The 25668-nt window shown below is 40.1% G+C and overlaps 1 pseudogene; it reads left to right on the forward strand.

Moving 5' to 3' along the window:
• The window catches only part of LOC122133911, an 88279-nt pseudogene that overhangs the window by 57353 nt on the left and 5258 nt on the right, over nucleotides 1–25668 (forward strand).

The raw sequence follows: 25668 nt of genomic DNA on the forward strand, positions 1-25668 counted from the left end.
CCACACTATCTATCTATCTATCTATCTATCTATCTATCTATCTATCTATCTATCTATCTATCTATCTATCTATCTATCTATCTATCTATCTATCTATCTATCTATTCCTGAATCTATCTGTCTGTCTGTATACCTATATATCTATCTATCATTTCATCGTTTTATCTATTATTCTGTCATTCTATAATTATATCGTTCTATACATATTTTCTTATGTAAAGGTCTATACTCCACAAATTAATCTAGGCTATAAATATCTACACTATTTTCATGCATTTATGGATGGTATCATCCAATCACAGAAGGCATTATTAGATCCAGTACACAGAAAGGCCGCAGCCTTGGACTTCATTATGTGTGTGTGTATGACAGCTCCGCTTAACCCAGTGCTGTGAGGATGTGTGTTTATATACTTGTGGTTATATAGATGTATTGTCGAGCAGGCAACAGTGTTGCAGCCGTTTGCACAACTTTCATTTTTCATGCTTTGGGACGTCAAGGGTCTTCACTGATATTGATCCATGCTTCCAGAGCAGAAGGTCAGAGGCGATGTGAGAGGAAGTGTCCTTTCTGTCTGCATGCCGAGTAAAAGAAACATCCGTCACCGCGTATGTGCCTCCCCACAATAAAGCCACTGGACCTCTCTTTCTCTCGCTGTAGCAGCATGTCTGGTTTTTCAACGTATTTACACTTCCTCTGCCTCAGCACCTGGTGGAGGTGTGTGTGTGTGTGGAGAGCCATACTAATGCACTGTATCCTCAAAGAGCACTCGTTTCTTTTCATTCACTCACTCTGACTTCTCGCTTCTCCATCAGTCGTGGCCTGTGGAATCACTTCTTATATCCTAAAAACTTCCTTCAAGGAAACATCACCCTTCACAACCAAAACATTCGCTTCTACACTCCACATTCTGGTGTTTTTACTCAAAATAATTTAAAAAACCCTGCGGGGAGAGCTTATGACAGCATCACTTTTTTGAAATCATAATCAGAAGACAATTCCAACCGGAAGCAGCCTGTGAGACGAATGACCCAAAGCCGTGATGCCTGTCAGTCTGTGAGCAGAGTCCATTAACAAGACACCTCTCCTCCAGCGCTAACCCTTAAACTCTGCTCTGCTAAGCTAAATGCCACCTCCAGAATAAATTTCACTCATGTTCCTTTCTCCATGATCTCATGGCAAGGTCGTGCTTTTGGGGTCTCTGTCTTCCCCCATTTGCCATTCCATTTTCCCTCTCTCTCTTTTTTTTCCTGTCGTCCTGTCTTTTCCTCTGTTTTTCCTGTGAGAAGAATACATCAAGAGGCCTATCCACAGCATGTCATTTTGACAGGACAGACATCCATAATTATATTTAATGCAAAAAAAAAAAGAAAAAAAAAATGCTTCTGAACCTAATTAGAAAAAATGTAATCACCATCAATTTTTGGTTTCTATATTCAGTAAGTTTTTCTTCACACTCCAAGTATTTAAAAAAAAAAAAAAATGTTTAAAATAATAATTTATATTTTGTTTATCGATTAATACTATTTATCTAATAATATATTTATTTTTTATTAAAAATATATTTTATTTATCATTATTATTTTATTTATTATTACATTATTTATTTATGTATTTTCCTGATTTTAATTTTTTTATTAAGTTCTTTCTTCTTCTTTTACTTAAATTCCAAATTATTATTATTATTATTATTATTATTATTATTATTATTATTATTATTATTATTTATTTATTTATTTTTATACATACATTTTAATTATTTTACAATTCGATTTTATTAATAATCATTACTTTTAAAATGATATTTACATATTCAGTTTTTAAACTGGTTCAATGCTAAATAATTCATTTCAATATCCAAATTTTATCCAAGAGATAGGATCAACTTCGGTATTGCAAACATAGTTTGTGAACATTAAATTGCATCTTATTTGTTGTGAATAGGTCTCAACGTCTGTGAATGTGACAGAGTGAATATTCCAGATTGTAACTGCTCCATTTCCACCTCGGACCCTCCACAACACCGCAGCCCACCCCTCCAGCCCCTCTCCTCATTCAGATGCTAAACAACCATCATTCTCTCAATGCAACTGTATGGGCAGCCCTCTTTAGTAAACAGATCAACAAAAACAAAGAAAAGCCCCTCATCTGCTACCAGGGGGGCTCTTTTCAAATTATTTTTTTTTCTTTTGAGGATCTGCCACCCTTCTCCATCACGGCCCTTACTCAAGCTGTGACTAATAAGATAAAACAGCTAATCAATAAATCTATAGATCAATGTAATGGGGTGAGCTAGTGATCTGTGGGCCGGAGGCTGCATTCGAGTGGCTGCTAATGGATGATGGAGCAGATGAGAGACTCTCCGCTTATTTCTGTTCACCTTAAGTGGCAGATTAAACACTAATTGTAGCCTTTTGTGAAAAAAGCCACAGCGCTTTAAAATGGAGGCCTCTCTTTGATTGACAAGGGCTTGGCTAGTTCTTCTCAGACAAGCCTCTCGTCCTTTATCTAACACGTGCACTCATGTAAACGCCCAAGTGTCTCCTTTAAATAGGAAAAAAAAAGCAGCTCTCCTTCTTACAAAGGTTAATTATATTCTTCAAATGAGAAATTAAATGTGCTTTATATAGAGTTGATTCCTGCATGGAGAAAGAAATATGATGACCTATTGCATCCGAGGACCAGAATAAGACAATGTTAAACATTTTTCACCCTTATTAAGCGAATATGATTTCATGTTTGACACCCAGAATTAGTGTAGTCCATTTTTGGAAAAGTGCAAACATGTCAAATGCATTCGCATTAATCGGATTATCTGAAGTGAACGTGTTTATGTGGAAGTTTCTAAGCAGATTTCAGCCATAGCTAAGAGTAGCCTGTTCGAATTCAGGCTGGGTCATTAGCAGTCAGACGCTGTGCCAGCTTACACGAAGCGTATTGAACCGCGCAAGTCATCTTTTGTTGCTTAAGGTGTGAAAACAGACTCCTTTTTTCAGATTATAGTGATATAACTTATTGTTTTAATAATGTGAAGCCTGCGGGGAGTAGTTTCACCCACACATAGTAAGACTGCAAAAGCGAGCAACTTTTCCCTTGTGTTTCGCTCCCTCCTGCTTGGCTTGGAAAATAAACAATGGGCACGGGTTCAAGCTCCAGCGCTTAGTGAGGCAAATGTGTTTGCGGTTATTGTTTCGAAGGTGTGGAGTGGTCGCACGGTTGTCAGCATTCAAAATAAAGCCTCGCTGGTACGGAGGAGAGAAGTCAAACAAACAAAGCCACGAACGCGGTGTGTGTGGCGCGTGTGCGTCTGTGTCCAAAGGACCCTACTGATCAGAGGGGTGCTGGGTTCATCCACTAACTGTACTGAGACCTCCTCTCATGTTGAGTCGACACCACAGGCCAAAAAGACTTTTTGTGTTCGTTTTCTTGCGAATAAGACCCACAACAAAGAGGGAGCTGAAAAAAGAGTCTCGGTTTCTGATAAAGACCCCGCAGAACCCCTCAGAAGTGTCCTTCTTGTTTCTCTGGCCTTTAAGTACTCAGAAAGGCCTCTAGTAAAAAAAATAAATAAAATGGCCTGATGTTTTTGGATGCCAAATGTTTCATTTAGAATGAAGTCTATGTAGAGTCTGTTTGCATCAAGTTCATAGTTTTTGGCAAGAAAAACATGTCCAGCATGATTTTAATGTGAAATAATAGATTTCTGCAAACTCTATCATACCAAATTCAAAAATAATTCACAACTATCATCTGTATTTATTTATTTTTTAATTTAGAACAGTTTTGAATTTGTTTAAAATTAAATTTTTCAGTTTATAATATTTAATATTATTTGGATGGTGCTAGTTAATTTTTAAATACCAATTAATACCAAGTCAGAATTTTTCATAGGAATAATGTGAAGCAGTACTTCTCTATGAACTTCTTCACACATCGCCCAGAGATGGAACATGCCTTCAAACAATCTTTACGGTTTCTTCACAGGTCGTTGTGTCGACAACGGTTAATGTGGATGGTCACGTGTTGGCCGTGTCGGACAACATGTTCGTCCACAACAACTCAAAACACGGCAGAAGAGCCCGCCGCCTTGACCCCTCAGAAGGTACGGCCACTCCTTATCTGGAAAATGGTAGGCACATTTCCCATGACACTATTATTTGCTGAGCTTTTTTCACTTTCTCCTTTTTCCTGCCTTTCCCTTTTCCCTTTTTCTCATTTTTAGCTCACATTCTTTTAGTCATCCACATCCTCCTTCCACAAAACATAGTAGTGAAGCTATAGATGAAACATGGCTAGTTCATCTTTTAGAGAATATTCATGCTTTCTCTGTCCACTGAGTGGTTCTTTTAGAACTTTTTAGTTTAGATTTTATGATGTTGCTACTTGACTAACTCACTATTTTTTTATCGTTAATACTATTATTGATGTTACTGTACTATTTTTTTTAATTTAGTTTTAGCTATTTATATGAATGATTTTGGGCCACGTTTTTCAAGTCTTTTTAATACTTTTTCATTATTATTATAAATTTTTTTTTTTGTAATTCTGAAGACTATATCTTAAATCAAGTGTGGTGTTATTTTGATCTCATGGGTTGATTTGAATATACCTTCATGTCTGCATTTTACTGTGAATATTCCTCCGAATTCATATTTCATCCGGGTTTGGTTTTAATTAACAGTGTACCTTTATACAAAATTTTTCGCTTCTTGAAGGTAAAAAGCAAGTCACTGGATGGTAAAATTCAGATTTTGCTGCTTTGTTAGACTGAGCTGGTTTTGATCACTCTACTTCAGTACTCAAATCTCTGGGCTAAGCATTAAAACACAATCTAATAACATAATCTCTGCTCATTTAAAAGCATAACATTAGTATTTTCTTTGTCTTAATCAGTCCGTAATTACCATATCAACCAACGCGCCAGTAATATTTAATGATGCAAGAGAAATCACATCAAATCCCTGCTCGTGTGAGACAAAAAACCCAGTAAAAAATATTTGTTTTCTATTTGCCGGCTTCGCGCATTAACGTCGGTGAAACAGTACAGAAGTAGCGTAATTGAACGTTTGTGCCCTGAGCGCTCGAGTGTTTGGTGTGCTGACGTATTGTTTGTCTCTCCGCTGTAGTCGCTTGATAGTAGGTGTGTTTTCCTTAGCAACCGCCTTTAATTAGGAGAGCAATTAAGAAGGTTGAGGCCTCTCCCCTCGTCTGCCTGAGTCCCGTGAGACCGAGAGGGAGAAAGAAAGAAAAACACGCCCAACCCAAACACTGCCAAGGCTATTCTTCATTAAAGCCTGGTTTGCAGAGCTCTTTTTATTGTAAATCTTTTTCTAAGCTTCCATTACTGTGTTTACAACCATCATATAGTTCAGATTTCAGTGGTTTTACTGTGCTTGGGGAAAAGATCGTTCATAATTTGTGATTTTATCGTTTTCATCAAAACTTTCTATCGTTAGGCCTTGCATACGGTATTCACGGTCAAATTTAAATGAATCCGTTCCCTCTCGCGGTGAATTCTGACAGCACTGTAACAAGTGGTGGCGATATTCCTGACAGCTCCTTTAAATTTCCGACTGTTTTAAAAGCTCACCTTCTCCTTAAACACCCACCGGCCTCGCAGACATATGCTCTCACCACTTAGTTACCTGCTGTTTCACCCGCCCCTCATGGCAAATTTGGGCTGTTGTGAATATTACAGCTACCTGTCTAATATCTGGCCTTTTAAGGGCAACCAGGGGACCGTTAAACGGAAAGAAGTTTCCTAGCATCTGACAGTTGCCGAACTTGGCGTTTAATCACTTCTTTAAACTCGGGAGAACATTTAAGACTTATCATTCGGCTGAGAAGGAAACTCGAGAAAGGTTCAACCTGTCATCTCTTTCCATTCTGGTCTAGAAGAGCTCCTAGCACACATGTACAGGATATATAGTCGTAAAATAAAAATTCACCCATATTTACGGTCAAGTCCGGACCTGCGCCACAGATACAGGGTGCTTTAGATTAGAAACACATTCTTGAAAGTGATAAATGCAAGCTGAGAGAGCTCGAAAGCGGCCACAGGGAGGTCCAACCATTTCTACTTTCCTTTCACACTTTTATCTAATCATCTAATTCAGGGGAATTATCCCAGACAGTGAATTTACTCTGCCTTCTGATCTTCAACTTAAAGTAATTCCCTCTCGCATGGCCCAGTGGACCCTCACCGTTGCCGTGCTCTCCGAGCACATGAGCCCCTTTCATTATTTACAGCTGGAGAATGAAACCTGGGGGAGGAGAAAGAGGCGAGAGCGCACCCCTACAGGAGGGTTTCTTTTGCATTAGCGCCATTTAGATTCACTGTGCAGAAACATATGTACAAATTCACACATGTGCGAACGTGTGCGCACGCGCTCGCATCCAAAACGGCCCCATCTGCACATAGCCAGACACAACATACACAACCGACAGCCCCCTCCCTTGTCTAAAAGCACATATTCCCAGATTTGGAAACTGCCTAGCGTTGGTTCTGTGAATATGGCGATGCACAAGACAGAAAAGAGGAGGAAGACATTTAGTCTAAGCAAAAGAAAGTCTCTCTTGCGGCGCACGCACCCCCTCCGGTCTGGGCCTACAGCTCCGGGTTGATTTGCATACCAAGTGGCGGTAATGTTGTTAGGTTTATGCAATAAAGACGAGCGGTCGGCGTCTGTGAGGCCGTAGCCAGTTAGAGAGGACAGATGGGCCGACGTGAGGTAAGAGCTCTAATCCCATCAGCGCCGGGATCAGCCTGCCATCTGGACATCCCCTGCACAATTACAAGACATTTTACGCGCTGGAACAAAGGAAGGTTGCAGCAGGCAGGATGGGACCTGTTAGAGTGCCTCAATATTGGGGAGTGCAGCAAAGAAGGTGACAAACACGCCGGCCACCATGTTGCCATGGAAGACGACTCAAGTCTGATTAAAGCTTCACACCAAGACGCCATGGTGTTCTGTAAACAATACACACGGGAAAACACACACACACACACACACACACACACACACACACACACACACACACACACACACACACACACACACACACACACACACACACACAGTCTTGCTGGTTGACTGTCCACTTCAGCCAGAGGAAGCCCGTCGAAACAAAGCCAGCGATTTCTCTGAGTGTAAAGAACTACCACAATGAATTTATACATCCATGCATGCATGCAGATTCCTTCTTGCAATACTTATGCTATTATGAACTTTACCACATTTCACTGATTTATAGTCCCAATAACATGCACACATATACTGAATAATATAAAAAAAAGAAAAAAAAAGTGAAATGGTCAACAGTAAACACTTCAAACAATAGTATGCCACATTTTTAATCACATGATCTCATTATTTTGCATGTGAGTGGCGTCCAATCAGCACTTGAATATAAATAAATAATTTAAAATATATAATATTTGTAATAATATTTTAACATTATTATATTGCTATATAATTATTTGTTATTATTTATATATATATGTTTGTTCATATCCAAAATTTCATAAATGTATTGTGGGATAGTCCATGTAATGGTTTTATGCTAACATAGACCAAACTACATCTCCTGCTAAATTGTTCTCCCTTGTTAAAACATGTTCCTGCCCGTCACTTCCTAGTGGAGTGTTGAACTTGGCCTCTCCGGGCCGCCATAGACCATGTCTCCTTTCTCCAGTTTCCATCATCCGCCTGAGTGCAATTCGCACGTATATCATTAGCTGATGAACACAGGCTGTGTAATTCACTCCTTTATGCTTCCCATTCAACACATGTTCCCTCTCTATATTCACGCAGAATGTATGCAAATGCTCCACGGCGGAGGGGCGAGAGGTCTGGCAGCCCTTTCTCTAGGATGGCGGGGGGGAGCGTTTCGAATTCCGAGGCAATGCGTGGTGATCTCAGGCCACAGCTGCCAGACTGTCCCTCTCGTGGGCCCGTTCTCACATCACACACACGCGCAGACATGCTCACGTGCACGCATTCCCTTCCTTCTACTCACCTACACAAAGTAAATTTGTTTACTGTAATTTTTGGTGAATGATTTGCTATAATTGGTTGCGCTGATGAAGGTCAGTCCCTATGAGGAGTCGTGTCTGTCTTTAGAGACTTGATCCTCTTTCAAACGCTCTGCCTGCAATTAAGAAAAGCAAATGTCATTCCCAAGCCTCAGAAATGAAAATTTGTATGAACTTATTAGCATGAAGTCAACAGCTCTAGTTAAGGGCAAGCTCCCAGTGTGTCTGTGTGTGTGTGTGTGTGAGTGATCGAGCTCAGGGCTTCTGGTGCTCTGGGAGATGAGAGGAATGAGTAAATATAACCTCCACTAGTCCAACATTAAGGCAAACAAAGAGAGCTGCCTTGTCTGGGCTGTTCTACACAACAATACCTAATGTTGATTAACTAGGGCCGCCAGAACAGCAGAGAGGCAGGAAAGAGAAAGACCTGCACACATAAAGGCTTAACCCTGCAGGTTTACCTCATGTAACGGTCATAAACATATAATTTATTGTGTTATTAGTGGAGCTTAAGAAGTAAATGAACAACCCCTAATCTTAAGTATTAAATTTGGGCATCTAATATGTCCCAGACCAGCGATAAGACTTCTATTATTCACCTTGTGAAGCATTAAACAGACAAACAAGTCTCATAGTTTTGGAACCCAAGGCATATATAGGGACTAGACTATCATATAGACCTTGGGGTCTCCTTTTTTAAAAAATGTTTAATTTAAGAATTTTTATACAGTCATATTTTATGATTTATGATGTGATTTTAATATTTCTCGATAATAGAACATCCCATTCTAAATTATTCCTTAAATATATTAATCAACAAATTATTTAAATGAAAATATCAAATGAAATTTATAAGAATTTATAATATACACTTGTATTTATAAAACTATTATATAAATAACTAATATAATTTTAAATATATTTTTATTTATATAAATTGTGAACATTTCTAATACATAATACATAGGTTTTTAATTATATATATATATATATATATATATATATATATATATATATATATATATATATATATATATATAAACTGTGAGAGCAGCATTAGTATTGGCATAAGTGGAGTAATGAATATTTTAGGTGATAAAATGATGTCAGAGTCTGTGGGCTGATGAAAATGATGTCAGACACTTTTAATGGAGTGGAGAGATTCTAAACCGATACCAAAGAGGCCAGCCATCTTCTGTGCATTATTAATAACCTCCCTGAGACTTTAAAATCTAAAAGCACAATGCCATTGTTTTTTTCTCGGGTTTTTTCTCGGGAAAAGAAATGAAGGGAGTGGGCAGGGAAAGCTGTAAAATAAAATGAAAACAGCTCAAGGTGAAGGGCTATTGTTGCGGTTGAATTGTTGGACAGTATTAGAGGAGTGTTGTTGTATCCGCACTCTCTTTGCACAGGAGTTTGTATTTAAAAGGTGCTTTGGAGGGGGTGGCGGAACAGAGTCAACAGAGTGAAGTGGAAAAGCTGATCAAAGCAGGCAGCACTAAGATGTTAACGGGGGGTCGAGTCGCCCTGGGCCTCCGACCGCTTACAACTGTGATAGCACCTCTCAACTCTGCAGGGGTGGAGGGGGCAGTACAATAATGTATGCTAATAAGCCATTGGCTAACTTCACGACAAAGGCGGGGTCAAGGCCACGACCTCATTTTCTCATTTAAGAACACATGTACGTCAGCAGTAGCATGATAGCTTGACTATTTCAATCGTAAACCTGCAAATCCCATCTCATCTTCTCTAAAATGTGATTTTAAAGACCCCACAAAGTACTCATTACCAAAAGATAAGAGACCCAGGGAGATAAAGGGTTGGAAGTTTTTAAACCAAAGGCGAAGTTTGTGGATGAAAAGGCTCGACCCAATTAGCGGGTGCATGAAAAATCGAAACCCTACTTTTTTGCACTCTCTGACCGTGCTTTGCTCCACAACCTTTTGATTGACTGATCTCAGATCTGTGAAAGCCAGACAGATAAATCGACGGTCCTAGCGTGCACAGTGCTTAATCATCAGTAATGGCCGTATTTGGTCTAACGTATCCGTACGGCAGTTTATCTGCTAGATGGGCGGTAGGCGCATCAGTCTATGTTTTCTTTTCCCTCTCATTTTGTTAGCGAACCGTTTAATGGCTGATTTCTACATGGAAGGGTTGATGTACAAATCAGGCCTTTTGTCTTTACGTGGCCCAAATCATTCATGCTTTGTTTACTTTAGGGTTTGATTATCCTCAGCAAGAGAATGATCTGCATGTGGCTAGTGCATGTCCGTACAAAAGAGGGATCCTGAGAGTTGTGCTTTTCGTTCTGTTATAAGCAGCTACCCCGTGCATAAAGGCCATTAGCCCCAGTGAAGGCTGGACCACTGGAGGAGCCACGGTCATCATCATTGGCGATAACTTCTTTGATGGACTACAGGTCGTGTTTGGCACCATGCTAGTATGGAGTGAGGTAAGACTTTTACATAAAACCATTTTATTGTGCATGAGATATTTGCCCAGCCATTTGTTTCTGTAACAGCCTTCTAATGAACTTCATTAGATTCTATAAAAAGTGATTACGTGAAAACTGTGATTATACACAGTTTATGAAGCCCTGCTTCTACCGGTTTAATGCAATTACGCTGGCATCCATTTATTGTCTCTTTACATTTATTTTTTGTTCATTTCACGCCACATAAACATATAAATAAGAGTGAACTAAAGGGATGCCGAAGCTGCATTGTAATTAGTTCGGAGCTAATAAAGACTTCAGGTTAGTATGTTCCTTTATGAGTTGATAAAACTGTCTGGCATATATTTGCCGGTTGGAGCCTCAACGAGCCAATCAGCATTTGTTTATTCAATTTTATTTTATTATTTTTCTTTTCCTAGTTTAATCACAAGAGCAGATAAGGAGTTAGATAAACAAACTGCATGCTAAACAGCCCCACAATAAGTCCACAGAGGCCTCCGCCGCGTTCCTTGCCGAACCATGAGGTCTTTCAAAACAATTGAACAATTAGGGGTGAAATATCTCAGAGGGGGAAAACAAGCCAGGGAAAGCAAGGAAAACAGTGAAGGAAAGACATATGGAGGTGATTTTAGCAGAACTCATGCCCCTTGGCCTTTTCTTGGCTCAGTGTAACCCAAGGTCTGTTTTCTGACGTTAACTCTAAAGCGAGGAAAAGAAAAATTAAGAAACTTTGCAGTTCAGTTTTGAATGGCTTCTTCTCGACAGGTTAATGTACCACTCAGGCGTTCAAATTTTGTGCAACAATGGGCAGGGTCCTAACCTAGCTTGCCCACTGTCTGGTAATGCCCTATTTCTGAGCTCTGTGTAAGCAAAACCCCTAAAACAACAAGAAACATATTTTGATGTGTTTTAAAGGGTTTATTACAATTAGAGAAGCCCGTGTGCTCATTGGTTAAATGTTTTAATTGGATGCCAGTTGTTCAAATCAGTGCAGCAATTGGTGCAGTTTGCATGCTCCTAACCAACTTTACCCATTGTCTCTCGTAGCTCATTACCCCCCATGCCATCCGAGTGCAGACCCCTCCGAGACACATCCCGGGTGTCGTAGAGGTCACCTTGTCCTACAAGTCCAAGCAGTTCTGCAAAGGTGCACCAGGGCGATTTGTGTATACAGGTGAGTTTTTCAGTTGGTTTTCTTACATCTTTGGCTCCATCGTTAAGTGCTGAACCCCATCCGGTGTGGGATGCATGCCTCTGTAACCCAATATCTCCTCCATCTAAGGCAAGGCAATGGAGTTGGGGACAGCTGCCAACTCTAGTTAATCTCAAACCCTGACAACACATCTCCAAGCCCTTTCTCCTGCACCATGTCCTCTACTTTGCACAAAAACACTAGTGTTTTTTGTCACCCAGGTTACTTATGTGTGCATACCTATGTGTGACCAGCTCACAAGGTTGTGCTATGTGTGGATTTTGGGCCCGCTTGTGTTTTTATGTGGACGTAGATGAGCGTAATCTCTCCCTCGGTACAGCTGATACTGGAGGTTACACGGTCACACCGTGTTTGACCTGGAAGCAGTGTGTCTGATCCCAAATTGAGTAGGACAATGAGATAATCATCAGGAATTACTCTCACACTCAGGAATGTCAAGGCCGAGAGAGAGAGGGAAAATTACAGAGAGAGAGAGGGAGGTGAGGAAGGGGCCCCGGTCCCCCCAGGCAGCTGTTCCCCATCTCAGGCCCACAGGGGCTGTGGGCCGATTCTCCCTCCCACATTTAACCCTCTCAGCAGGGGCAGGGCAGAGGCCAACGAGCCCCTGCAATAATGAAACCCGAGAACACGGGGCCAGCTAATACCAGACCTGCTGAGACATTAATGTCTGCCATCGTTAAAGCCACAGAGACTCAGGGACCAAACATGTGCTAATGCTAATAAGCACAAAATAGGGAGTCTGTGTCAAATTCAGCACACATTATAATGTTTTGACGTCATCAACCCTAACAAAAATCTGACAGTGGTAACCATAGTTTCTGAACATAGTAAAACTTGGGCTGTGTCCAAAAACAAAACAGCTGCTTTATGTTAACAATTTATGCATTTAGTACTGTAAATATAGTTTATCTATACAGTATATATAAACTTATACACTATAAAAATATATCCTATACTCAAAATTTACCGGAGGCTATTATAGAAGACAATCCAGCGTCTGTCACCCCCACCTTCCCCTGTCTTCATGAGATGTTTTTTGTTTTTTGTTTCCCCTCACTGATCCTTGTTCCTGCTCATCAGTTGAGGAGATATAATTACTGGCGGAGATTTTGAGGACTTACTTAATTATCCCCTCAAATTAAAAAAGGGAAGTCACAGACTACACACCCCGTCCCTCTCATCTTTTGAACTCCAATCCCCATAATGCCTCACCTCCCTCTCTGAGGTCACAAATGACAGGCAAATCAGAACACACACACACACACACACACTAGACTGGATTCAGTTCATGCTGTGTTATAAGGCTTTATTAAACTGGTTGACATTTCAAGTCAATTAAATTCCCCTTCAAAACATATTTATTAATGACTGTTCTTAAACATGCAACAATATCAAAAACAGTTGTTATAATTATGATTATTTTCTTTTAGTTCATTCTATATTTCAGTTTTTTCCTCTTCTCTTCTCCTATTTTCAATTCTTGAACTCTTGTAACACTTGTAAGTGCTATCGAGTGAAACAAATTGCTCAAGTTTATGCCTGTAATTAGTTCATAAACAGATGCTTTGACCTGGAAATGCTAAAAGCATTCACTAGTTATAGATCTCTCTCTCTCTCTCTCTGTGTGTGTGTGTGTTTGCTAAATTGTGTAAAGGCTGGATATTTTATAAAGTTATTAAGAAAAAAAAAGGTACAAAGAGAGTTTTTCTTGGGCGTTACAGAATTCATGCTGACCACCCTCTTGTTTCTGAGTCAGACACACCCTTGCTCTCATCTTCACGGCCAATTAAATACAGTGCTGTGGCCCCTTTTGCTGCAGGGGCGTAGTACATTCAGATATGGGGTTTATCATTACTAGCTTAGAGCAACCATCTGTTGTTGAGTGATGTATGCTGTGATTTCACCATTTACTGTGCCTGAAATTGCTTTTTTAAATGTATATTATATAATATCAATAGTAACTTTAAAATAATGATGCAGTGAGTGGGGTGAATTTCACGAAATATTTGCATATCACACCTATGCATATTCCCCATTTTTATAAGGATTTTTTATTTTTTTTTTCGTTATGATATAATTTTTACAACAATTAAATATTTTAGTAAAATTTGTTTTATGACAATGCTTTATTTAAATCTTTATAAATATAATAATAATCCAATGATTTTTCATCATGCCATATTGTATATACATACATTCACATATATATATATATATATATATATATATATATATATATATATGCCATAGGAATATACAGTATGGCATGATGGCTTTTTGTGAGATTCCCCCAGAAAGCTTCATCGCCCTGCAATAGTGTCAGTGCTGAAGGTGTTGTAAAAGGTCCTTAGTGATCGCTCAGATGTGGCGGCAATCTCCTGTCAGAGTGCTGTGCTACTTTAAGAGTCGATAATTCTCCTCCATCACGGCCAACAAAAGCCGCCTGTCTCAGAGGTCAATGCTCTTTAAACAAATTACTCTGCTCAGACTCTGAAAGCGGCTCCTAATGTCCTCCGGTACTCTCCAACACCTCTCGCTCTGACACAGCTAAACAGCAGTGAAATTAAACACGCCACAGAGATCCACCAAGACCTGGGGACATTAAAGAGGGCCTGTGATGGGCTGTCGGCATCCTGTAAGGTTACGCAAACAGAGGGTCTCGGTAGTTTATGTGCTGCTAGAACTGGGCCTAAAACAATGTGTTATTCAGTGGCCGTCCATTAACACTCAGCTCTACCTCATGTGTCTGTGTGTGTGTGTTAGGCCTATTTACAGCTCCAGGCTGTTAGTGTCTTCATTTAAAAGGAAACACTGCAGTGGTTTATTGAGTCCGCATCCCTTTGTATCCTTCAAAGATCTGTGTGTTGTTATTTTTTTAGCTTTAACCTTGCATGTTTGTACGATCGTGTCTTCTGTTAACACAAGGCCACCGCTGCACCATCTGATACCTGTATAGGTCTGGCATGGAACAGCTTGTCAGAAGGGGAGTGTTGGGGGGGATCAAAGCAGGATGGCTGTGTTTGTCCCTTTGCCAATAGCTCTCAACTCGCAAATGCTCTCTTTAGCTGATCTGGCTATTTTAAAAACCCTATCCAGATGTTCACTTTAAATTCCTCATGAAATGGCTTGATGAGTGCAGAATTTTCTTGATGTATTTTCTATTGAAACAGGAATATATATAACTTTTTATATCTTTTTAATAGACAATACAAATTGAATTTGAAATTTACCTTAAACTGGTGTCAGAATTGCCTTTTCTTTTTCTTTGTCATTGAACCTTTTTGGTCTCAAAAGTACCTTAAAAATAAGCTGGTACATCCTTATCAATAAAATTGGAATGACAGAGTGGAATACTTGGAAATACTTTCTGTCCGTCTCTATGACCCATATTTGGAAGCAGCAATGATCTCCTTTGGCTCCTAACAAGGGGAAAGTGAGAGATATAAATTAAGATATATATGTATTTGAGCGCTCCGGCTCTAATAGACACTTTTAACGGAGGCAGTCCTCCTGAGCGCTTTTTACAAACGATCCGAACAATGACACCATCCATAAATAAAGCTCAACGTCGGACTCTAATTGCATCAAAAAGCTATTGCTTTCTATTTAGGCATGGTCACTGGTGACCCACGGCCTTAACGCTCCACTGGAGGCTGGGGAGAGAAAGAGAGAGAGGAATAGAGACGTACGGCAGGAGCTATCACCCTTCCAGACTTATTTGTCCTAATCAGTGACACCCATTTACCAGAATTGGCAAAAATGAACTATACTTCATACAGAAATCGTGCACTTACCAGCCTTCATTTGTCACGGCACATTCGAGGGCCCAGTAAACTTTCCTTTCCTCCGATGGATTTGTAGACATGCATCAAAATGTTAAAAAATGATTTGCGAGGGAGCCCTGTCAACATTTATCAGGGCTCGGGAAACATTTTTGCTAATTTCCAAACCTGCGGCGTGACAGGGTGCTCCGTCTTTTAACCCGCGTGACCGCTCTAGACTCTTTCTGTTATTAGTACGAGTCAAAGCGTTTTTTTGCTTTTTATTTCTCACTTTTTTCTCTCTATCTCAAGACCCCTCCGCACTTTTTTTAGCCGCTTTAACAAGACTCATTTGTCTATCATGCTGTTGACAATGTCCGCGCTATTCAGCTCCCCAAGACTTGACCACAGCATGCTCTCGGCTCCTCTCCAAGGGCCCCGAGCTCCCGGCCTGTTGATTGGCCCCTGATATCCTGAAAATCACAAAGTTTCTTTGTCAAGGTGAAGGTATTGACTCAACTGCGCCGAAACTGACAAAACGCACAGAGGAGGAGACGGCCATTTATCATAGCACAAAAGGACAAAGGGGTCATCCTCGCCCCTTCACCTCACTCGGCCACTGCCGCGTTAAAGATGCCCATCTAGATCCTGGCACACATGCACACCAGCATGGAACCAAACGCAGGTCTTCATTAGACTAATTACTGACATTTAGAGGCAATTAACCTCTGACGCAAGTGTTTAAATTTGTAAAGAGTGAATTTTTTACCTTTCACCTCCCTTCTGTAGTTGCGCAATCGTACTTCAAACGACTCGCCGCTTCTAGAGAAGAGTCATTACCCGCTCGGAGAGTACAATCTTCAGTAGTGGGGTCTTGTAAGCAGATGGGGAGGGGACTGTGGACAACAGGAAGCACCTGGTAAACAAACATCTAAAACGGTGGCACATAAAACGGCATATCAGCGAATATCAGCCAGCCGTTTGCACTGGGCTATCTGTCCATCAGACCCTCGTTCCCCACCCACTGCCTTTGGGCTAGCTAAGCCACGAGCTGTATCTGATCGGACCTGCAGACGACACACACACACAGACATAAGCAAACACCACAGAATCTCCGTACCAGAAGTAAGCAGTAGTAGGGGAAGGAAAGTAAACCAGATGTTTTGAACGCAGTCCAGGATTGTTTCCTCTCTCCATCTCCATCATGTCACATACATTAAGTACAATAAGCTGCACTCCTACAGCTTAATATAGAAGATCCATTCTTTTTCACCATAGAGAAATTGTTTGATTAAGTAGCAGGATTGTGCACTATTCAGCAATTAAACTTGAGAATTCTGTCATCTAATTTACTGGATTTGGACAGAAGAAGAATTTGAAAAATCAAGAATTTGATCATAACTGTTGTTTGTAATTAGAAAGCAAACGTTTTGTCAGATCAATTTGAATATTGACTTGACAAGAGCCTTATTTTGAAAGAGTTTTAGAAGCCCTTAAAGATAAAAATGTACAGATGCAATTAAATATGTTAGAAAAGGGCAAAAATATTTTTATTGTTACTCATGTTAAATACTAATAAAATAATGTGAATTTCACAATCTCCGATTCAATTTCCGTTCACCGTCAAAGCTTATGCATTCAAAATAAGAAAAGATTCGACTATCTGAATCAAAGATCCGGGAAAGAACAAAAACGAAGGAAAAGATTCCCAAATTTGATCAGCAATTAAGAAGACATTAACGATTAAATTAAGAGATTAAATTAAATTAAATGAAAATAAAGGTTAAATTAAAGATAATTAAATTAAATTAGAACTAAATGTTTTACAAATACAGTCAAAATTATCATGTTCTATTTCGGCGTATTGTTAAATGTTCTATATATATATATTGTATTTTATTTAATTTCTAATACTGTTTTGCATCTACACGCTTTAATGAAATAGTCTCCTGTGGAGAAAATGAATGGAAGGGCAAAAAAGCGATGGACCCTCACTATCGCGCTCTTGTTCTAATGTACAGTATACTGGGGAATGATGCTCACTAATAACTAGAACCAAAGAACTGAGTCCTTCTCAGCAGATGAGATTTTTCTTTCTGCAGACCTTTCTTTGAGAAATAGATTCCTTTTACTTCAGAGAGGAGCGTGCCATTATTGTGAGCAATGCCACACACCATTGGGGATTGTGGTGATATTTTAACGCAATATTGTGACAAGCTACAACTCTATATAAGCAGTGGTCCAAAAAAGATTCAAGTCAACCCCTGTCATGTGCTGGAAGGGAGGTCGAATGAACCCTCTCTCCTTAAAGAGAGTTGTACTGGGGTGATTTGGGTATAATTGGCCCACGCTGGTTGCTATTTTGGCTCGGTCAATAATTATTTTTTTTTTTTTTTTTTTTATAACCTCTGGCAGCTTACTTAAATAGGTTTGGTCCTCACTAAGTCAAGAGAAATTCGTCATGCTCCAGTGGCCAGCACTCGGGTTTCTGATGGATGGGGGCGCTCTCTCTACCTTACCTCCCCATCGTTCCCCAAACATCTTCCCGTTTGCAGCCCTCTGAACCTGGGCACCACATTCATCGCCAGATTTATTTATAAGATTAATGAGAGAAGCCACAAAAGTATTGACCGGCAAATTAAAACACAACTCATCTCGAATGAGGAAAAAATGCAGCAATAATTTAGCACCCATCGATCCCGCCCTGCCCCGATCATCCATGTATTTATCTTCATTTTACAATATTAATTTGCTGTCTTCTATCAGCTGAAGGTTGGAACCAGTACGATTTTACATCGGGCGCAAGCCGTTAAAAAATGGGCGCGTTTGAAGATGTAGATCCGTGGAGGTGAGTCACATGGCAGGGGAATGCTGTACAAACGGAGGGGGAAAAAGAGAAGGGAAGGACTTAATGGGGGTCTTTTTTAACATTTCCTTGTTACAGACATAGACTTCAAATGTTAATTTCTCGTCAGGGAAATAAATAGTGAACGGCCTAATTTGTGAGAGGGGGCTTCTATTCCTTGTCGGACACTTAATCGTGGCTCGAGCGGCACGCTCATCTCTATTTATTTCATCATCCTGCTGTCTCAGCTTCAAAGGTCATAATTATCTGAGTTGCAAAACGATCGCGTGTACTTATAGGGAAACATTTCTAGGAGCCTGTCTGCATCCATGATTTTTTTCCGCCCACACGCTCTCTTTTTTTTTTTTTTCACTGCTCGCAGATCTTTGAAATTTTAATTTCCGGAGTAGCTGATTGTCTTGGAGATGAAATAGCTTCCTCGAGAGACAGCTGGCAAAAAATAGAAGAAGTTAGACACCATGTTGAAGAGCTCCGGCTCACTCTGTTCTCCGAAAAACCAACTTTTTTTTCCCCTCCTTCCTCACTCGTTTGCTTTTTTTCCCTTGTTCAAATCAGACTTGACCTTCAAAGCACTCAGTTATATATAGATATTATATATATATATAATATAATATTTATTTTATTTTAATTTAAATATCATGAATTAAAAATATAAACTCTGTGGGGTGTTAATGGCAGTTGCTAGCGTGTCTATCTATCTCTCTTGTTAAGAGGCAAAAAATGCCTTAGTCGTCTTCTCTCAGTTTATTTTCAGGTCTGTTCACAAAGAAATTCTGCTTATGAACGGTGGTCTTTTTCCAACTAAGAAAAGTAACTGAAATTATTACTGCATCTCTTTGTCTGGCAGTTTTTCAGGACAGATGATCATTATTGAAATGAAAATGAACCTCCTTTAGAGGACAAATCCAGCCGCCTGTGCTTGGAACACCAATGAATGTTGTTTCTGTTTTTTATGATGCGGCATAAACTCAAACAAACTCTTTGGGGCCTGTGATGTTTTCCCTCTTTCATTTTTTTTTTCCTTTTCTGTTTCATGCATGTTTCTGTTTTCCACTGTGGAACACTGGGCCAATCCGTGTTAAAAGACATTTCCTTTCTGTTTTTGTTTCGCAGCGCGTGTTGACAACAGGTCCATGCCAATCCAGATAGGGGGCAGAACTATTCCAGATCTCACTCCGTTTTAAAATCTCTTGCGTTTCCCCTTTCTGGATTTGTGTGTAGAAGAAGAAAAAAAAAAGTGGAAACGGGGTTCTTGATCGTGGACCGGTGGGGCGGAGCTACGCCTCGCAGCAGTTAAGGGATAATGAGACAGAAGTCGCATAGACGAGCAACCAGCCATAAAGCCCATTCATTATCAGAGCCAAAGAGTACAGACGTATCATCATCAACGGGATGTTATGGACGTACTGAAATGCACGACACAGATTTTTTTTTTTTTAACTAAATGAAAAGAATATGAACAGAATTTGATCTGCAGCAAGTGTTTAGATTAGCATTTTAAGGGTGTTCAAGTAATGGCAATTTTTAAATATCTGCTGAATTTGTCCCGATTGCTTTACCAGAATGAACAACATCTGGTAATAGTTCCAAAGTGTGTGTATGTAAGATATAATATAATATATACTCATAGATATATATATACACACGCCCACACACACACCCATTTTTATGTACCTTAGTGGAAGCGCACTTCAGTACCCAGAATCAACACCAGAGAACCAGGTTTATCAGCCTAAGAAGCTGTTTGGCGGTATGTTGGTTTATTCTTTCCATTTTCCTGCAGTTTTTCTTAAAGTAGGCCAAGGGAGACAGGAAAGGGCTATTAAACATACCTTTTATTAAAATTTTGGCTAATCTATACTTAAAAGAGCTGAATTGAGTTCCAGATTTTACCAGATTCTAACCAGATTTGGCAGAAAATGACCACGATTGTGGATGGAACAGTTTTATTGCATAGTGGAACTCAAGTCAGTTTTCGTAATTCGTCTTTGGGCGAGTCCCGAAGCGTGGATTTATGTGAGTGGATTGCTCATGTGTCTACTGTCCCAGGGATGTATTACTATGCGGCCCGCTCTTTATGCTATAAATAAAAAAACCGTTATGTCACAGTTTAGATCTGACAGCACTATAGTGTGTCAGCTTTGAAGAATGACAATATTTACAGTCCTGTCAAGAAAACAAGGTAGAAACACTTCAAAGCTGAAATATATAGACAGACACACACACACGCACGAGAAGGCGCATGTAGACTACACACCAGGACTCTCGCTGATGCAAATCAGAGGCTTGTTTTCAAACCGTTAAGTCAACGGGCAGATGAGGCTTAACATTCATCTTTTTACAAATGGAGGGTGAAACAAAAACAACTAACAGGATGACCGAGCCCAAGAGCTTTAGATTTGTCATCCATCAAACGCAACCTTTCTGTTCATTCACATCCACTCGTTTCTGCGAAGGCGAGTGCCCGAACAGCATGTCTAGACTCCGTTAGCAACACAATTCTCCTTTTATAACTACACTCCATAATTCATAACGGGCCCTTACAGATGTGAGCCCTGATATGTGCTTTACAATGCTCAGTATTTTCGTTTATTCTTTTTGTTTTATGACACATTATCTGGCTAAATCAATGCTGGTGCAGTTATGCTAGGGCGTTTACACAGAATTTGGTTACCATAGTAAATCCAGTGTGTTTTTTCACCCACTGTAGTTAATAATTCCTGGCGTGGTTTGAGGTGGAGGATCTCAGAGGTGAGGGACTGTCTTGCACTAATGAAGGTCTCACTGACCTCTTTTACTGCATTAGCATCAGATCAATAACTGAAGAGCGTTTAGCACCCACTGTTCTGATACATTTATCAAACCGCACACATTCCTTCATCAGCAAAGCCTCAATGTCAGAGCGCAGAACAACATGTTGCTGCTCGGGGCTGCGTTGTGTGAAAGTGCCATCAGAACGGCTGTAAATCTGACTGCTTTTGGGCCATATTTAATGTCACTGGCTACTTTTATTATGTGTCCCAGGGCAAATACACATCCTGAAGGGCTTGTGTCAAAGTGCATGATCCATTTGTGTAGTTCCAGGCGCCAGACATAAAAAACGGGGCTAAAATGATGGATTCCCTCATATGGGCAAAATCAGGCATAATGAAGTGCTGTAATACAAACAATTTAAATCTTGGAGAGGTGGAGGGTGTCCGTCTAGGAACGACAGGCAAGAGGAGAAGGAAAGGGGGAGGTGAAGGTGTGCATGAGAGAGCTACATCCTTGTGAAAGCCATGTCATGTAAAATCAATACGCCCGATCAATGCTTTATTAACAAGCCGACATCTTACTTCGGATTCCTGCACGCTACTTTGTCTTCAGCCATGCAAGATGCAGTCAAAATAGCATCATCACTGGCTGTCCATGATGACACAGCATCTTGTGCGCCAAAACTAAGCGCCGTCTTGATATTTGATCAGATCCAGACGGATTGGATTGCGCCTCTCTCAACACATCTTCTAGATGTAATTGTAGCCCTTTCATCATAAAGTCACACACATTATTTCCAGGAAATTCCTGGTTCAATATGCTCATCTTCTCCTCTCAGGCTGTCATCTCTCATTCCGGTGCTTTAGTTTTGTTTCTCAGTGGTTCCTCCCCGGTTTCCATCAGAGCAGAGTTCAGAGGCATACCGCTGCTGAATACGGGGAACAGAACAGATTTTGATCTTCAAAAGAAAAAGCACATTGATTCATACAGCCTCATCACTGACAACAACGTCTACATTCTTGTCTGATAATATTTTTAATGCTGATGTTCTGCTTGCTTCATTTCCTCTTGTGATATTTTCTTTCTTCTGTTTATCATTTTTTAATGTTCATTTGTATGTATCCACTCAAACAAGTGGGTATGCATTTGTGGGCGTGCTCCCTGTATGTCTGGCCTTTGGCAGATTAGTGTTTAGGAAACTTGTTTGAAATCAGTAATTATCATTTGTGCATTTCTGTTTGTAGATTTTAGTGACAGAAATTTCACACTTTTACACTCACGTTTGTGTTTATGGAAAAAGATACTGTAAGTCATATGTTATTATTTAAAGTTGTGCTTATAAGCTTATAAGTGATCGCTGTGCCTTTTTTTTTTTTTTTTTCATGTCAACTTTAAAAAACAGCAAACACATCGCAACACCTTAATCAAGCACCTAAATAATCTTAACATTGTTTGACTTTTTTTGGCATGGGCAAATACTATTCACATTTTATGCAAAAAAAAAAAAAAAAACTCCTAGAGTGCAACATATTTCATATTTGTTGAAAATAACTTCCCATGCTTAAAGTGTAGTGTGACCATAATCGACCTCCATGTGCTCTTTCTAAAGCTTGTTAAACACAATGCATGCGGTAGCAGGAAGTTGAATTATGATTCATGCCCTTGTATACGGAGCAGCTCTGTCTGATTTATAACCGGGGCACTTCTACTCAAAATTCCAATTTGAGAGGGAGGGAACATGTGTGTGTGTGCACCGTGTGTGTGTGTGAAGGAAAAGATTAATTACTATTTGTGGCCAGAAATTTCATGAGGCCAGCCCCGGCACAGCTGTGAAATGATAGCGCCCCTACATCAGTTTGTAGTCACCCATTCACAGATTTATTAAAAGCTCCATAAGATGAAGTGTTCCTCCCTGCCTGCTTAGCTTTAGCGCACGATGGCAGAGAAAGAGGGATAAATCTGAGAGGGTGCAATAGCCAGACATATGTCATTATCGCCCGTTGCCCATAAATCCAGCGGGTGCTTCAGGAAGCAGGACTGATGCAGACTTCACAGGGCTGACAGTCGCAATCGAGTGTGTGTGTGAGTCTGTATGAGCGTGCCTATTTCATTCATAATGTATCCACTAACTCCTTCAAATTTATCTGATCAATTATAGGCCTCGTTCTTCCAAATAGGAGAGGTGATAGATGTGGCTCTGACAGAGTATTGCACACCACATTATTACCTTTTATTCAAATGCTCAGGCCTATCTGGAATAAAATGCATGATGGGTGCATACATTCTCAAGAGCAAATGTAATAACATTTATGATGAAAACACAAATCTGTTCATTTGTTTTGCCTGCGCAGGATGCTAACTGATGGCGTTTGCTTGTTTTTGTGCGGTTTAGCTTTGAATGAACCAACTATTGACTAACGGCTTCCAGAGACTGCAGAAGGTCATTCCCAGACATCCAGGTGATCCGGAGAGGTTGCCCAAGGTTAGTGATTCTGTGTTTATGTGTGTGTGTTTGTGAAAGAGCTATTTGTCACAGAAATGTCAAAATGGGAAACAATTCACTGGCTAGATGAGCAAGTGCATGCAGTCGCTTTTGGCAAGTCATCACTATGCAATCCGGCGTGTTTGGATTCCGCTGGATTCGCGCAAACTTTCAGCACGTCGAAATGGTTCAATTAAGTATTTTTCCCCCCCCAGTAGGCAGTGGCGATTGTAATCTAAGCAGAGGCCTTTTCAGATGTGATTATTTTGGTCTTGTTTTTCCTTTCATTTTCCAAAGCTAGATCCAGTTTAATCTTTTGTTTACAGAGCTTTCCGTTAAAAGTCCTTGTCTTAGCAGGTTAATAAATGAGTTTTGCGCACGTTAATATGGGCAAGCCCTCTCTCTGGGCTTTCTAGCTTCATTTATTTATTTTTTTTCCCCACTTAAATTCCACCAACCATGCAGTTTGCCTGCAGTTCCCATGTGGTCGACACCGTATCACAGGTCTGTTTGTTTTGATGTGTGACATGAAAGACAAAGCATGCCTGTCGGACGTTTTCTATTTCCTATTCTTTGATTCGTCCCTCTTTTCTTTTTTTTTTTTTGCTCATTTAGCTTTGATAGGATCTATGACTTGTGCCCGGCTAATAGAAAACGTGCTAATTTCCCATCTGAGAGCGGTGCGGCGCCGAGGGCTTTTCTTAATAATATGTTAAGAGATTATTTTGTACCCTGTTCATGGGTGCTCGGCACGAGCTGACCACCACGGAGGCCTAATAACAGATATCATACAAATATCTATTAAAGCACAGCATGGGAGCAGCTGCTATCATTAACTTCCTCTGAACAGCTCTGGAATGGCGTTGTCTCAGCGTAGTGCCCGCAGACACAGCACACAGGACCACACTAAGAACCCATAAGACTTTGCCCTGCCACCACATGATTGGTTTCAAATTACCTTGGCTCTCTGTCCTCTGTGGAGGCCAATATTGGACAGAATTCTCTTCCAATAAATGCTAAAAGTTTAATACCTAAAATAAAGCCATCTGCTTGAGCACTTTTTTGAAGCTGGACAAAAGCTATAAGGTATTTATTATTTACTTATTTAAATTTTGTTGGTATTGTATTTTTGTTATTACATATTTTATTTACCTTAAAAGAAGAAGAATACAACAGCACAGTAACAAAACAATAACATTTTTATTTATTTTCTCAGTGCATGCAATTTCACTCATTTCAATTCGGTAAACCCTCACACAGGGCCATCACACCAAGCAGTTCCAATAACCAACATAAATATTTGATTTTGGCTCTCTAATGGACCCAATGTGAGTTCAGCAGCATGTAAATGAAAGTGCCAAGTGATTCATCATAGTTAACCGCAGCCCGTCTGCACCTCTAATCGTGGCGTTTTGAGGGTCACAGCCAGCTCCACGCAAAGCAGCAATTGACCCTTACACATATTCTCAATAAGAGGCAGAGCGTCTGGGAGGAGAGGCTGCATCAGTATGTTACAGGCAGCAGACAGACCGCTGTAATAATAGGTTTTCGAGGGGGGAGGGATGTACACAGTGTGTTAGCAAATAAGGTAAAGCTGTCACACTCGTGCTCGCCCGCTCGACTGCTGTAGAGTTGATAATATGCCCCTCATATCCGATTCCTGGATTGTTTTTTTTTTCCTTTTCCTTCCTCCTTTTCAGGCAGGGATCTACAATGCACAAGGTCTGATGGGAAGTCGTAGCAGACAGAAAAGCCAATATGGCGTGCAGTGTATTCTGTGACATGCAACTGCTAAATATTTAACGTTAAAAATACAAGTATTTCCTCAATTATTTTGCTTTTTTTTATTTTACCAATACTTTTTGAAATCCCTAAACATAGTCATACTAAGCAACTTGCTCGGAATTGAAGCTTACCTCCCTAATTTTAGATCAAATCAAAAGTGCTTGATCCAAGGGGAGGGGCACCCAATGAACACGTTTTATATACGAAGACGGCAAGAGAGAGATAAAAGCATATGTGAGTCACTCATGGTGATGAGGCAGAAGATTGCTAAAGGGGACCTTCCAATCCTCTTTCTTTTAAGTCCTTGTTTGAAA

Source organism: Cyprinus carpio, chromosome A12 (genome assembly GCF_018340385.1).
Source record: "Cyprinus carpio isolate SPL01 chromosome A12, ASM1834038v1, whole genome shotgun sequence".
In the NCBI taxonomy this organism is placed as follows: Eukaryota; Metazoa; Chordata; class Actinopteri; order Cypriniformes; family Cyprinidae; genus Cyprinus; species Cyprinus carpio.